Consider the following 15,258-nt stretch of genomic DNA (forward strand, 5'->3'; position numbering starts at 1 on the left):
CCCCTGGGCCGTCCTGCTCGTCGTGCTCCTCGTGGCGACCTCAGCGGGCGGGCACTGGCCGCCTCCTTCCACTGCTGCTCTTTCTCGACCATTCTCGACAGGTCTCTCTGCAGTGACCTTTCTGCCATTCACTGTTTTAGGAGGCCTTGATGGACGTGCCATGTTGCCCGTCCCCTCCCAGCGAGCGACATGGCAGCGAGTGCAGGCACCCCCGGTGACCCAGTGACCCGAATGAAGTCAGTCCTGTGTCCAAAGAAGAAAACCCCCTTCCAGAAGATGGAAATCCACTGGAGGCAGAAGAAACCACCCCGTGCCTCGACTTCTGCTTCCTCGGGGACCCCTTCCGGTCCCCAAAAAGCCCTCAAGTGAGTCTTCAAAGAAGTCCGAGCACAACGCGTCTCTTCCACCGCAAGCTTCCCTGAAGACGTCACCTGTACCACTCACGGACTGTGCGTTTTCCAGCAGGTCACTCAGCACCTCTCTGCCTCCGCGTCCTGATCCTCGTGAGGTTGCCATCAGGATTAGATGAGTTCACACGTGCAGAGGGCTTGGAACAGGGCCTGGGCCATAGTCCAGTGCTGTTCTTGTACTTCTGCCCTCCTGTCATGCTTCCCAAAGATTTACACGTCTCCTTTCCCTTATGCTCACCACACACTCCTGTGGCTGGTCTTCTCTCGCTTCACTTTCGACTTTTCCCATTCTCCCACCTTCCAGTTGCCCTTTCCAACTTGTGCCATGGTAAAACTGTGTCCTTGGTGATCTCGTTGAATGGTTTTTTTCTCTATCTCTGGCCTTGATTGCAGGTACTTCCCTTCTGGTTTTAAATACTGTCCATGTTCTAGATATACAGTATAGATAGAGAAAGTTTATATCAGAGATCCAAACTTGTATATCAGCCTGTCTGCTGGACTTCTCCACTTGGATGTTTTGCAGTGATGTCAAACTCAGTTTATCCAAAATGACGTTTCTTGCTTATCATCTCTTTTGCCTTTGGCTTGGTAAATGGCACCACCGTTCATCCAGGTGCTCATTTGCTACTTGGGAGTCATTTTCTCTTTCCTTTTTTTTTTTTTTTTTCCACAACAAACAGCAGTTTCTTTCATTTTTGCTCATGTTCTCATGCTAAAGATACCTGAAGGCAAACTCAAGGTAATCTGATTGTGATTATATTAAGAAAATTGATTAAGAAATTAAAGATGTTGTTGTATGTGTAGTGTGTGTTTCACTCATAGTAAGTCTTTCAACGGCTTTTAGAGATAGGCAGCAAATTTTGAGAAGTAGAAAATTGGCTCTCATATTGTTCTTAGACTCCTGGCACAGTTAGCATGCTTTACATTTTCCCCAATCTTGTGATAACTGATACTGGGACGCTAGGAATAAAAGTAAATTTTATTTTCATTTTTTAAGATGTCATTCAACGGACTAGAAGCAGAGGTAGGCATATATAATAAAACTGTGAATTTGGTACATTTTTCAAGAAGAGTACCTGGTATCAGCCTTAGCGACACTACTAAATATTTCCTAGATGTGGGATTCCAGTCCCTAAAACCTGTGCAGGGAATCAGAAAGCTCCATCCAATTCACAGCTATGGTTTTCCAGAAAATGTCTGTATTTTCCTTTAGAAGAACTGATAATGATAATAATGTGTTACAAACATTTTAGAGCTCTGTAGTGGATTTAATTATGTCCCCCCAAAACTCATTGAACCTTCAATTTGTACCACAAGTTTTATGTATTAGAAACTTAGCCCCCACCATGACTGTTAAAAGTGTGGGAAATCCTATTATGGTAACTGAAAGGTGGAGCCTTGAAGAGGTGATTGGACTGTAGGACCGTGCAGTTGTGGGCGGATTAATAATGGTGGTCAGGGCTGTGGTTCTGAAGGCTCTAAAAAGCAGGAGAGTCTGTCTTTCTCTCTCTCTGCTTCTACCACCTTGCAATGTGAGACCCCTGGGTCACTGTCACCACCACCAGATGGACTTTGAACTTCCCAGCCTCAGAAACTGTAAGCAATAAATTTTGTTTTCTTTATAAATCACCCAGTTGCAGGTATTTTGTTATAAGCAACATAAATGGACTAATAGAAGCTCTCACTAGAATTCAAGGATGAAGCACATATATTAGGACATGAAAGAATTATCTGTTGACACTATAACCTCAACAGTTATATTCCAAATATTTGGTTTCTATAAGGTTTATTTATCACTTTTTAAAATGATTTTTATTGAATCGAAATTGATTATACAAATTTTGGGGTTTCAACACTGAGATACGTGGATCACATCAGTATTACTAGTCCGTATATTGTCACAAATTGTAATTATTATGCCCCTTGTGCAATCCCTCCCCATCCCCCTTTTCCTCCCCCATCCCCCCTCTAATCACCCTAGAGCATAATGTTTTCTTTTTTTTTTATATTTTCTTTTATTTTGTCGATATACAATGTGGTTGATTATTGTGGCCCGTTATCGAAACCTCCCTCCCCCCTCCCTCTCCCCTCTCCCTCCCAACGATGTGTTAAATGTTGGCATTCCTCATAGTTCTTTGTATTCTTGGTTCTTTTATTACTTTATGATATAGACTGTATTAAATGAGTAACATATTATTATTTTATTAAACAAAGATAATAAAAATACTAGTTGGAGCTCCTGAGAATCATAAGATAACCAATGTTACTTCAGTGAGTTAACTCTGAAATTTTCAGCTCAAGTAATCACAGGCAAATGGAAACCAAAGGAAGGCAGAAATAATAATATTAACAACAAATAATGTAGAATATGAGGTTAATGAAGGAGAAGGAAGTTAAAGAGGATAAGGAGACATATCATATAATGATAAAAGGTACTGTTTATGAAGATACAGCAGCATTAATATTGTATGCAGTAAGCTAAATAATTAAAGCAAAAATTATTAGAAATACAAGGAGAACTTGAGAAAAACACAATGATAATAGATGATTTCAAACCACGTCTTTCACTACTGGACATATCTAGTAGTTAAAACATAAGTAAAGACAGAGGAATTTTAATAATACATAATAAATAAATCAATAACAGTAATCAACCCGAGTACACACACACGCAGACACAGAATGTTCATTTTAGAAAAAATCTTAACAAAATTTTAAAGGACAGAATTTCACAAGCTACATTCTCTCATAAACTCATAAAATTAGAACTAATTAATAATAAGTTGACCATGAAAATCTTAACCACTTAGAAATTTTAAAATATAATTCTTTTGCTCAAGAGGAAATCAAAGGGAAGTTATTAACTTTCTAAAGGTGATGAAGAATAAAACTTTATACCAAGGCTAATGGGGCACTGTGAGAGCTAAACTCAGAAGACAATTTGTAGTTTTAAATGTCATCATTATAAGGAAGAGAATTTTTTTTAATTTAGTTTTTCTCTTAAGAAAATGAGCAGAAAATAAAAAATTAGGAAGATAAAATGTATAAAGATAAAAGCTTATATTCATAAAACTGCAAATAAATACAAAAGTTGTTTCCTTGTAAAGTTCAATAAGATAAGCTCCTCTGGCTAAACAGAAAAGAGATTGTAAAAGTTTACATCATTAGGAATAAAAGAGCTGACATAACCATAGATGTAGAAGAGATTTAAATAATCGCAAGTGAGTACACTGTGTAACTGTTTGGCAACAACATATTTGAAAATCTAGAGGAAATGGATTATTTCCAAGCAAAATAAAAATCACTAAAATCCATCCAAGAAGCAGCGGAAACTTGAGTAGACCAATTACCACATAAGTCTTTGAAAAGGCAGCTGAAGACCTAGCAATGCATCATGGGTTAATAGTTGAGTTATCTAACCCTTAAAGAATAGGTAATTTCAATTCTTGGCCACAGAAAAAAGGGAAGGTCTTCAGTTCAGTGTAGACAAGGACATGTAAACTGCTTACCAATCTCACTTATTCATTATAGATGTCAGAATTTTCAATAAAATATAAACAAATAAAATCCAGAAATGTATTTTTTTTTAAATTTTATTTTGTCGATATACATTGTGGTTGATTATTGTTGCCCCTTACCAAAACCTCCCTCCCTCCTCCCTCTCCTCCCTCCCCCCCAACAATGTCCTTTCTGTTTGCTTGTCGTATCAACTTCAAGTAACTGTGGTTGTTACATCTTCTTCCCCGCCCCCCGGGTTTTTGTGTGTGTGTGTGTGTGTGTGTGTGTGAATTTATATATTAATTTTTAGCTCCCACCAATAAGTGAGAACATGTGGTATTTTTCTTTCTGTGCCTGACTCATTTCACTTAATATAATTCTCTCAAGGTCCATCCATGTTGTTGCAAATGGCAGTATTTCATTCCTTTTTATAGCTGAGTAGTATTCCACTGTGTAGATGTACCACATTTTCCGTATCCACTCATCCAATGATAGACATTTGGGCTGGTTCCAACTCTTGGCTATTGTAAAGAGTGCTGCAATGAACATTGGGGAACAGGTATACCTTCGACTTGATGATTTCCATTCCTCTGGGTATATTCCCAGCAGTGGGATAGCTGGGTCATATGGTAGATCTATCTGCAATTGTTTGAGGAACCTTCATACCATTTTCCATAGAGGCTGCACCATTTTGCAGTCCCACCAACAATGTATGAGAGTTCCTTTTTCTCTGCAGCCTCGCCAGCATTTATCGTTCAGAGTCTTTTGGATTTTAGCGATCCTAACTGAGGTGAGATGGTATCTCAGTGTAGTTTTGATTTGCATTTCCCGGATGCTGAGTGATGTTAAGCATTTTTTCATATGTCTGTTGGCCATTTGTATATCTTCCTTAGAGAAATGCCTGCTTAGCTCTTTTGCCCATTTTTTAATTGGGTTGCTTGTTTTTTTCTTGTAAAGTTGTTTGAGTTCCTTGTATATTCTGGATATTAATCCTTTGTCAGATGTATATTTTGCAAATATTTTCTCCCACTCTGTTGGTTGTCTTTTAACTCTGTTAATTGTTTCTTTTGCTGTGCAGAAGCTCTTTAGTTTGATATAATTCCATTTGTTTATTTTTCCTTTGGTTGCCCGTGCTTTTGGGGTCGTATTCATGAAGTCTCTGTCCAGTCCTATTTCCTGAAGTGTCTCTCCTATGTTTTCTTTAAGAAGTTTTATTGTTTCAGGGTTTATATTTAATTCTTTAATCCATTTTGAGTTGACTTTAGTGTATGGTGTAAGGTATGGGTCTAGTTTCATTCTCCTGCATACTGATATCCAGTTCTCCCTGCACCATTTGCTAAAGAGGCAGTCTCTTCCCCAGTGTATAGGCTTGGTGCCTTGGTCAAAGATAAGATAGCTATAGGTGTGTGGGTTGATTTCTGGATTCTCTATTCTATTCCATTGGTCAGTGTGTCTGTTTTTATGCCAGTACCATACTGTTTTGGTTATTATAGCTTTGTAGTATAGTTTAAAGTCAGTTAGTGTTATGCCTCCAGCTTTATTTTTTTTGCTCAGCGTTGCTTTGGCTATGCGTGGTCTTTTGTTATTCCATATAAATGTCTGGATAGTTCTTTCCATTTCTGAGAAAAAGGTCTTTGGAATTTTGATGGGGATTGCATTGAATTTGTATATCACTTTGGGTAGTATGGACATTTTCACTATGTTGATTCTTCCAATCCAAGAGCATGGGATATCTTTCCATCTTCTTGTATCCTCTCTAATTTCTCTCAGCAGTGGTTTGTAGTTCTCATTATAGAGATTTTTCACATCCTTGGTTAACTCAATTCCTAAGTATTTTATTTTTTTGGTGGCTATTGTACATGGGCAGGCTTTCTTGGTTTCTCTTTCTGCATGTTCACTATTGGAGAATAGAAATGCTACTGATTTTTGTGTGTTGATTTTATATCATGCTACTATGCTGAAATCATTTATCACCTGCCAGAGTTTTTTTGTAGAGGCTTTAGGCTGTTCGATATATAGGATCATGTCATCTGCAGACAGGGACAGTTTGACTTCATCTTTTCCAATCTGGATGCCCTTTATTTCCTTCTCTTCTCTGATTGCTCTGGATAGAACTTCCAACACTATGTTGAATAGGAGTGGTGGGAGTGGGCCTCCTTCTCTAGTTCCTGTTCTTAAAGGAAAAGCTTTCAGCTTTTCCCCATTCAGGATGATATTGGCGGTGGGTTTATCATATATGGCTTTAATTATGTTGAGATACTTTCCGTCTATACCAGAAATGTATTTTAAAATTTTACTACCTGTACAGACTGCTGCTTTTCTATTCGAGTGTGCCGTAGCGGAGGTGATGCAGTGAATAGTACATGCATCTGGGACACATTTGGGAGGTAGAGTTGACAGCTGTTAGAAGTGACGAGAAAAGAGGGAAGCAAGGGATGGTATATTAGTCCATTTCTGTTGCTTATAACAAAATTCACGGAACTCGGTCATGTGTAAGAAAACAAAATTTATTGCTTACAGTTTCTGAGGCTGGGAAGTCCAAAGTCCAAGGAGCACATCTGGTGGTAGTGACACTGACCTAGGGGTCTCACACTGCAAGATGGTGGAAGCAGAGAGCAAAAGAGAGACCAACCTCTTTGTTCACTCTCTTTTTGAAGCCCTCAGAAACATGCCCATGACCACCATTTTCAATCCGTTCACTCGGCATGTTCCTCAGAATCTAATCACCTCTTCAAGGCCCCACCTTTCAATTACCATCATAGGATTTCCCACAGTCACAGTGGGGATTAAGTTTTGGGGGACATTCAACCCAAGGCAGATGGTGCTTAGGTTTCTGGTTTGAGCTGCTACATGCATGGTGTTGTCAACAAATCACAATGAGAAAGGTTGGGGGGAAATAATTTGAGTAGGTAAATGGAACCAAGTATGTTGGAAATATGTACCAGAAATCCACAAGACAGGCTGACATATGAGTCTAGATATTAGGGCGAGAGATAAAAATTTGTGAGTCATCCACATGTACATGGTAGTTAAACCCCTAAGACATTTTTTTTGCAAGATAAAAAGCATACAAATTTATTTAATACAAGTTTTATATAACATGGGACCTTTTATAAGGAAATGAAAACCCAAAGTTAAACTTGTGTATTTTTACCCCAAGTTTGATGAAGAGTGGATAGTCATGGAGAAATATAATAGGGCAGAACGGGCATAATCTAACGGTAGGAAACTGGGGGAAGCTTAGCAAATCCTTCCTAGGTTTTCTGCCTATCTTCAGGGGGAGGGTCAGAGAGGCCTTCGTGCTTCTGGAGTTTCCTCAAACTCCTTCAGCTTAAAGTACAGTCGGATGTTCCATTGAACTTTCTGAGTAGCCCACACACCAGCAGGCATTAAAATTGTCAATACATGAGCTGTTGTGATTTCTCTGAAGTTTATATCAAGTCATCCAGCTTTATCTTGCAGGACTTCAGGAAAAGGACAGTTATTAATTCTTAGTGATTCCAGCTGAAGAGTGTGGGAGAAAAATAGGAAATGTTAGTTCGAAGAGTTGTAGCCGAATATTGGAGGAAACTAGAGGAATTCAGTATCCAGTCCAGTTTATAGGTCGATGACAAAACTTTAAGGACAATAAACAGGACTAGGATTTAATAACTACGAGTGTGCGCTATAGTTTTCTATTAAAATATATTGTTTTCTTTCTAGTCACCCGGATTTTTACCAAAGATACTCAAAGTATGATTAAGTCATTTGAAAATAAGTCTCATTAAACTTGGTTTTACGATTTACATAAATGCAACAGTAATAGTGATTGACCACATAGGCTCCTTTTAATTTTTCTTTGCTAGAACTTTTCATAAGGAATCTCAGATTGGACTTTTAAAAGCCTCTTGTGGCTAGGAAGCCAAGCAAAGAACTTGCCATCAGCCTTGGCTTGCGATACCTACAGATTTGGTTGAATTCTTGTCTTTTCAAGGTTCCCAAAATATTCTGACGTTCCTGGGCCTGCCAGGAAGTAACGTTCCTTACTCAGCGGTAAGGCTGGGAATCCTTTTAAGCTGGGTACCAGGCCAGTTTTTTGTTTGTTTTGTTTTCACAAGGGGCTTTATTGGCTCCATATAGTCAACTTTAATTCCTTAAAGCTGTCTGGGCATATCTGATTCTATGCACATCATTCTCATATATGACATCCCAGTCAAAGCCTTGGTAATATAAATAATGTTTCCAGTTGTGTCCTGAGAGCAGATTTTAATTGAAGTCATACAAACAACCATATTGCCATGGAAGTAAGAATACTCACTCATAGTTTTCGAATTCTGAAGGGCTCAGGTAGGGAGAAAAAGTAATTGTTTCATCTTTGTTCACAAAAGTATACTCTACAAAATTTCTGTAAGCTATAGATAACTTAAGAGAAAAGAGGGACAGGTTTTCTTAAACCTAGAAAACAAAACATTAAAGAACCAGCAAAGTTGGAAACAAAAATTCATAAAAGTTATAAATTATAATCATCCTTATCCATTTATTCAGTCCTATGTAATTAATTCTTATTCTGCATGATCTTGGGTTAGGAGTTTCATGGACCCATCAGATTCTTCATTAGTTCTGGAAATTCTTTTTTTAATTCATTTTTTAAATTGAAAAATAATTGCTTACACATATTTACGGGGTACAGAGTTGACTCTCGTGATTTGTGTACAATATGTGACGATCAAATGAGTATTATTAGCATGTTCGTCATTACAAATTGTAATTATTCTTTGTGTCCCTTAACCTCTTTGTCCCTATTCTCTCTCCCGCTCCATCTCCCCCACCTCTAATGAGATCTTGTCTCCTTCTGGAAGTTCAACATATTATTATGGTCTTTCTTTCCTTCTTTCCCTCCCTCCCTCCCATTCCTTCCACTTATGAGACAGGATGTGCACTATTTCTCTTTCCTTTGTCTGGCTTATTTCACTTAACAGAATTTTCTCCAAGCTCAGCCATGTTTCTGCAAATGGCAGAATTTCATTCTTTTTTATGCCTGAGTAGTTCTGGAAATTATTATCCAGTGCAATGGTATGATCTTAAAGTTATCAGAAGTTGGTGTTTCAGGGTACCTGTCAGAGTCTTTTCCATGAATCTCTTTGAAGATGAAGCACTTGGCTTTTTGGTTGCAAAATGCCTTCAGAGAAGAATCGAAGTGAAACAATGACTGTGTGTGGATGACAAAAGACTTAAAAGGGCCATGGTTAAAGATCTGATGAGAGTTCATTTGATAAGGAAATTTAGTTATTTCTGTGCCGTGCAACATTTTAACATGATAACCTAAATTATGACTGACAACATGATGCAAACATATCACGTATTATGTGGACATATCATAAACAGTGAGGCAACGAATTTCTATGAACTTTATAGTTTCTGAAGCATTTATGTTAGTCATGTACACCCATACAAATACAGTCTCACGAAGGTTAAACATCGCTTTTATTTGACAATGCTTGCTACATAATTTAACTTACGAAATAAGCCTAATTAGCTTAATGTCTCTCTTCTTATGAGGTGAGAATCAAACTCTTTGAGATTTTTCTGGGGCCCTCTGGGAAATCTCAAAGCTAGTCCGAGGCCAAAGAGATTTCATTTAGCATGTGATTTTCGGAAGTTTGTCAAAAATATCAAAAGATTTGAACACTTTGGTTTAATAGGATTATGGATCATTGTGAGACAATACTTAATTATCTATTTAACCAAAGTGACAATAAAAGAGTTTAAAGGCAAATACAGAAGGATACATAGTTGTAAACAAAACTTAGCTGTTTTAATATTGAGAAGACTAAGTTTTTGTAAGTAATCAAAGACCTGATAAAGACAACATGAAACACAAGAAGTTATTTTTATATGATGTCGAATCTTTCTTCTCTAGGCAGATTACTTGAAAGGTCAAGAAAAACCTTTTTATGATTTCTTCACAAGAGCAGATCAATAATCCAAGAAATCTTTGTAATTTTAACAGAGAGAAAAACCAAATTCTAGTTTTGTATCAGTTTGCTTTTTACATTAAGGCTCATTTTGAAAGCCTTATATTAAATTCATTCAGTTTTAGCCAGTTGAATCTTGATTCCAGATTCTCTCTTTAACCTAAACTCTCTTCCTAGACTTTTATATCCCTTGGGCTTTTGTCCCTCATTCTCATTCTGAAACAACCTTTAAATGACCTCCACACCAGCAAAAAAATCCCTCTTTTGCTTCAATGAAAATGCATTCTCATACTTTATGTATATATATTTTACTAAAAATACAACTTACTTTCCTTGAAGACTTTGCATACTAGGTTGTTCCCATTATAATTTCTAGTATCTTATTAGGATTTTGAACTCTTAGTTACCTTAATTTCCAATGAAAACTAGAAAGTAAGCAATTGCGAACTGTCATAAACCAACATCCTATAGATAAACACCATTTCATAATTTCTCAAAGCATATACTTCCTCACAGTACAATTTTTCAGTGTGACACAGGACATGTTTACTTACAGACTCAAATATCTTTAGTTCCTCTGAAATATCACACCTAAAGTGGATAAATTGAACTTAAGTTCAGCAATTCATGTTTCAGTATTTTATCTTATTTGGAGATCATCTAGATATCCAAGGAATATCTATCATTTAACTTAGTAAAGCTGTAAGATTTTAAGTTACAAAAATGTTTTTGGAAACCTTTTTCAGAAAGGCATATTATAAACCATAATTATTGTTGAAAAGTTCATTCACAAACTTTTATCCCATTTACTTCTATTCAATTCACTTGTATTTAACAGTTATGCTTGAATTGATTGTGAAAATTTTTATTTTTTTATTTAAATTTTTATTGAATCAAAATTGATTTTACATATTTTAGGGGTTGAATATTGAGATATGTTGATTAAATCAATATTACTAGCATATATATTGTTAGAAATCGTACCTATTCTTTATGCCCCTAGTCCAGTCTCTCCCCATCCCCCTCTCCCTCCCCCATCCCCCTCTAATTCCTCTAGATTTCTTCTGTCCCTCTCAAAGAGTAATGGTTACTCTGTTGATTGGTTGCCCAAATGATCTGTTCGATGCTGAGAGGTGTGATCATGTCCCCCAATATTATCATAGAGCAGATGCTTCTTCTGTCACTCTGGGATGGGTTTTGTGGAGAGAGACGTCCTCTTCTTTTATCTCTGCTGGTGACTTTCCTTGTGTCATTGCACTCCAGTGGCTGGCGGGCCATCCGTGTCATGGCTGTGACTTCCAGCCACTTTCACGGCAGCCGTGGTTACTGTGGTGGCTGTGGTGGGCCACCCACATGGAGGTGATGTGTTTGGCATGCTCCTTGGCACTGGTCGTGTGCCTGGTCATAGGCAGGGGGTCTGGTCTCTGACTCCATACCTCATGTTCCCTCGCAGGCCGGAGGTGCTGTGGTGTGCCTGGGCCAGAACTAATGTTTTTTCCTTTGCTTACTTCTAACATGGGAGAACTTCCTGTGGGAACCAGTACTTGAGCTCTGTGGTTGAGCTAAACTGCTGCTTTGCTGCTGTTTCCCTAGGGAAGGCTTTTTGTGCAGCTCAGGGTTTAATGGTTGACCTGATAGGTACTTCTGGCTCTCCAGAGACCTGGTGCACTTGGGTTGTGTAGAAACTCTGATGTGGGCCTGAGTTTTTTCATCAAACTGCACCCCATGCAATTCTATATTCCTTACCAGTCTCCTCTGACTGGTCCTGTGCTGATTGAGGGGCAGATCGGCTGTCCTTGCTGTGCCCCAGTGTGCCCCTGGTGGGACAGGCTCCCCCACCACTCATGCTGCAAACACTTCCCATGGGAGGGGCCGTGTGCCGGTTGGTCCCTTGTGATGACTCACCGGCCTCCGAATGGCTCCTGTTTTTCAGTTGTTGTGGCTTCTCATTCCTATGTGGGTCCACAGGAACCCTATTAGTGGTCTTGCTGTCCTGGGGGCCACCAAGACCCTCTTCTCCCCTGCTGCCTCCAAGCAACTTCATCTGAAGGACACAGCTGCGGCTTCTGCCGGCTCCTGCTCCATGTGCTCAGCAGCTCCATTTCCTTCCTGTGGCAGGAAATGCTCCAAATCGTTTTGCTTTCTCTCATCTTGGCTTCTCCAGCTTTCATGAGCTCTGTAGGTCTCTCCTCCTCTTCCCCTGAGATCTAGTGGACCCAGCTTGGCTGTTGTTGCTTTTTTATAGTTGAAACTTGGTTGATTGTGGGAGAGAGTGACACTGGGGCCTGTCTATCCTGCCGTCTTGACTGGAACCCTGATCGTGAAAGTTTTATGACAGTGAACAAAGCCAGTCATCATCTTAAGTTTTTTTGTTGTTGTTGACAAATCAGGCAAAAAATAAAAAATAGCACAGAAGCAAAGAAACTAAAAAGTTAAACGTATGGTTCTTCCCTCCTTTTTTGAGTGCCAAGCTTAACATGAATTAAGCAATTTATTTTTATTGTACCTTTTGTTCTTAGGTTGGATGTATAGTTTTATATTCTTAAATATCTAATAGAGATAATATAAGCTTGATTGACTAGTAAACCTAAGTATAAAAAATTGTATGTCTGCATTATATGTAATGCTGCCAACTCTGGACATGTCTATTTTTATTTTAGCAACAATCTTTTGAAAAATATATCATGAACATTTATTTATTTATTTTTAATTGATAACAATGGTGTATATTTATGGTACACACAGGATGTTTTCATATATGCATACATTGTGGAATGACTAAATCAAGTTAGTGAACATAGGCAATACCTCACATATTTATCATTTTTTTGTTTTTTTGTGGTGAGAACATTTAAAATCGACTCTCTTAGTAGTTTTCAGCAATACAATACGTTGTTATCCACTGGAGTCACCATGTTGTACAACAGATCTCCTAAACTTCTTCTTCCTGTCTAACTGAAGTTTTGTGTCCTTTGACCATTTCCTCAATCTACCTCCCTTGTCCCCTAGCCCCTGGTAACCACCATTCTACTCTGCTTCTATGAGTTTGACTTTTTTTCTGTTTCCACATGTAAGTGAGATCTTCTGTGCCTGGCTTACTTCACTTAGCATAATGCCCTACCGGTTCATCTGTGTTGTCAAAAGTGACAGTATTTCATTCTATTTTATGGCTGAATAGTATTCCATTGTGTATATGTACCACATTTTCCTTATCCATCCATCTGTTGATGGACACTTAGATTGATTCTATACATTGGCTATTGTGAATACTGCTGCAATAACATGGGAGTGCACATATGTCTTTGACACACTGATTTCACTTACTTTATAGATATATATGCAAATGTAGGATTCCTGGATTATATGCTAATTCTATTTTTTAGTTTTGTTCAGAACTACCATACAGTTTTCCATAATGGCTGCTGTGTACAAAGTTTCCCTTTTCTCCACGTCCTCGCCAACACTTACCTTTCATCTTCTTGATAACAGCCATTCTGACAGGTGTGAGCTAATATCTCATTGTGTTCTTAATTTGCATTTCTCTAATGATAAGTGATGTTGAGCATTCTTTCATATATCTGTTGGCCATTTGTATGTCTTCTTTTGAAAAGTGTCTGTTTAGGTCTTTTGCCCATTTTTTTAACCAGGTTATTTGTTTTCTTGCTGTTGAGTTGCTTGAGTTCCTTATATATTTTGGATATTAACCCCTTTTCAGATGGATGGCTTATAAATATTTTCTCCTAATTCATAGGTTGTTTCTTCACTGTGTTAATTATTTCCTCTGTTGTGCAGAAGCTTTTCAGTTTGATGTCATCCCATATATCTATCTTCATTTGTGTTGCTGAGCTTTTGGGGTCAAATCCAAAAAAATCACTGCCCAAACCAATGTCATTCAGCTTTTCCTCTATGTATTCTTCTAGTAGTTTTACAGTTCCAGGTCTTATGTTTAAGTCTTTAATCCGTTTTCAGTGGACTTTTGAGTATGGTGTGAGATGAGGACCCAATTCCACTCCTCTGCACATGGATACCCAGTCCCCCAATAACCTTTATTAAAGAGACTGTTCTTTTCCCATTAGATCTGACGCCAAGTTGTGTCAACCTTCAAAAATGGAAATTAGTGGTGAAATGAGCAGGCAGCTTGATACCTGCACCTGTGCATCCGCCACCTGGAATTCCAATTTTACTCCTTGCATTCTCCACATGGTAACATTTGCGCTGTATTATTACTTTAATTTTTTTAATATTCCACTAATATTTATTGACTGCCTGTGGTGTACAGGTGTTTTCAAATGTATTATTTCCTTTTAGAATTTTTTTGGTCCTCCTAAGAACCAGAGGAAAATGTCAGCCCCATTTAAAACTTGAAGAAACTGAGATTCAGAGAGGTTGCTCAGCTTGCCTCAGGTCAAACAGCACAGCCAAGATTTTCTGACCTCAAATGCCCTGCTCCTTCCTGCCTTTTCTCTGGAGTGTTCCTGTGAAAGCACTCATGAGAACAATCCCAACACTCACAGCAGCAAGCCAGCAATTTTTGTTTAGTCAAAAGCAGAGGTGGAATACAACACTTTTGAAGAACCTGGCTAAGTGTCTTCATAAGTTAATTTCAATGGCTGAAGAAATTTGGGTTCCAAACTATTACCTTTTATGGAAAGGGCCTTAGCTACTTTTTCCTTAAATATTTCCAGAGCCAATTCGTATGTGTTCAAAAAAAAAAAATAAAAATGATTAATTGTTAAATGTTAGGAGTTAAAAAGAGAGAGAAAGAAAATTATGAGGTCAAAACAGATGTTAGAAATGAAGGCCATTGAAATCTCTTGGGAGTTATCAATTATTTAAGAATGATGTGCTGTTGTTGCCACACATAATAAGTTAATCTTTTTTTTTTTGATATACTTGTAGATACCTACATTAAAAATAAGAAAAATCTCAAATCAGTAATGTAAGCTTCTACCTTAAGAAAACAGAAAAAAAAAAAGAGCAAACTAGACCAAAAGCAAAGATAAGTTGGAAATGACAAAGATTACAAAAGAAATATATGAAATAGGGAATTTAAAAACAATAGAGAATATCAACAAAACCAAAAGTTGATTCTTTAAAAAGATCAACAAAATTTGCAAACCTTTATTTAGATTGACCAAGAAAAAAGAGAGAAGGCCAAAATTACTATAATCAGAAAGAAAGCAGGGACATTATTCCATTGTCACTACGGTGTTTTGTGGGGGTAAATTTTAGTTTCTTTCTCTTGCTTGTTTGCATTTCTCTTCTACCAGTGGGTTTTGTTCACTTGGGACCCTATCTCAGCTACCCCCTTGACCTGGCAAATTCCTACATGTACTTCACATTTAACCTTTAAATGGCCACAGCAAGTCACAAACTTGCACTAAAGGATTTCATCA

Source organism: Cynocephalus volans, chromosome X (genome assembly GCF_027409185.1).
Source record: "Cynocephalus volans isolate mCynVol1 chromosome X, mCynVol1.pri, whole genome shotgun sequence".
In the NCBI taxonomy this organism is placed as follows: Eukaryota; Metazoa; Chordata; class Mammalia; order Dermoptera; family Cynocephalidae; genus Cynocephalus; species Cynocephalus volans.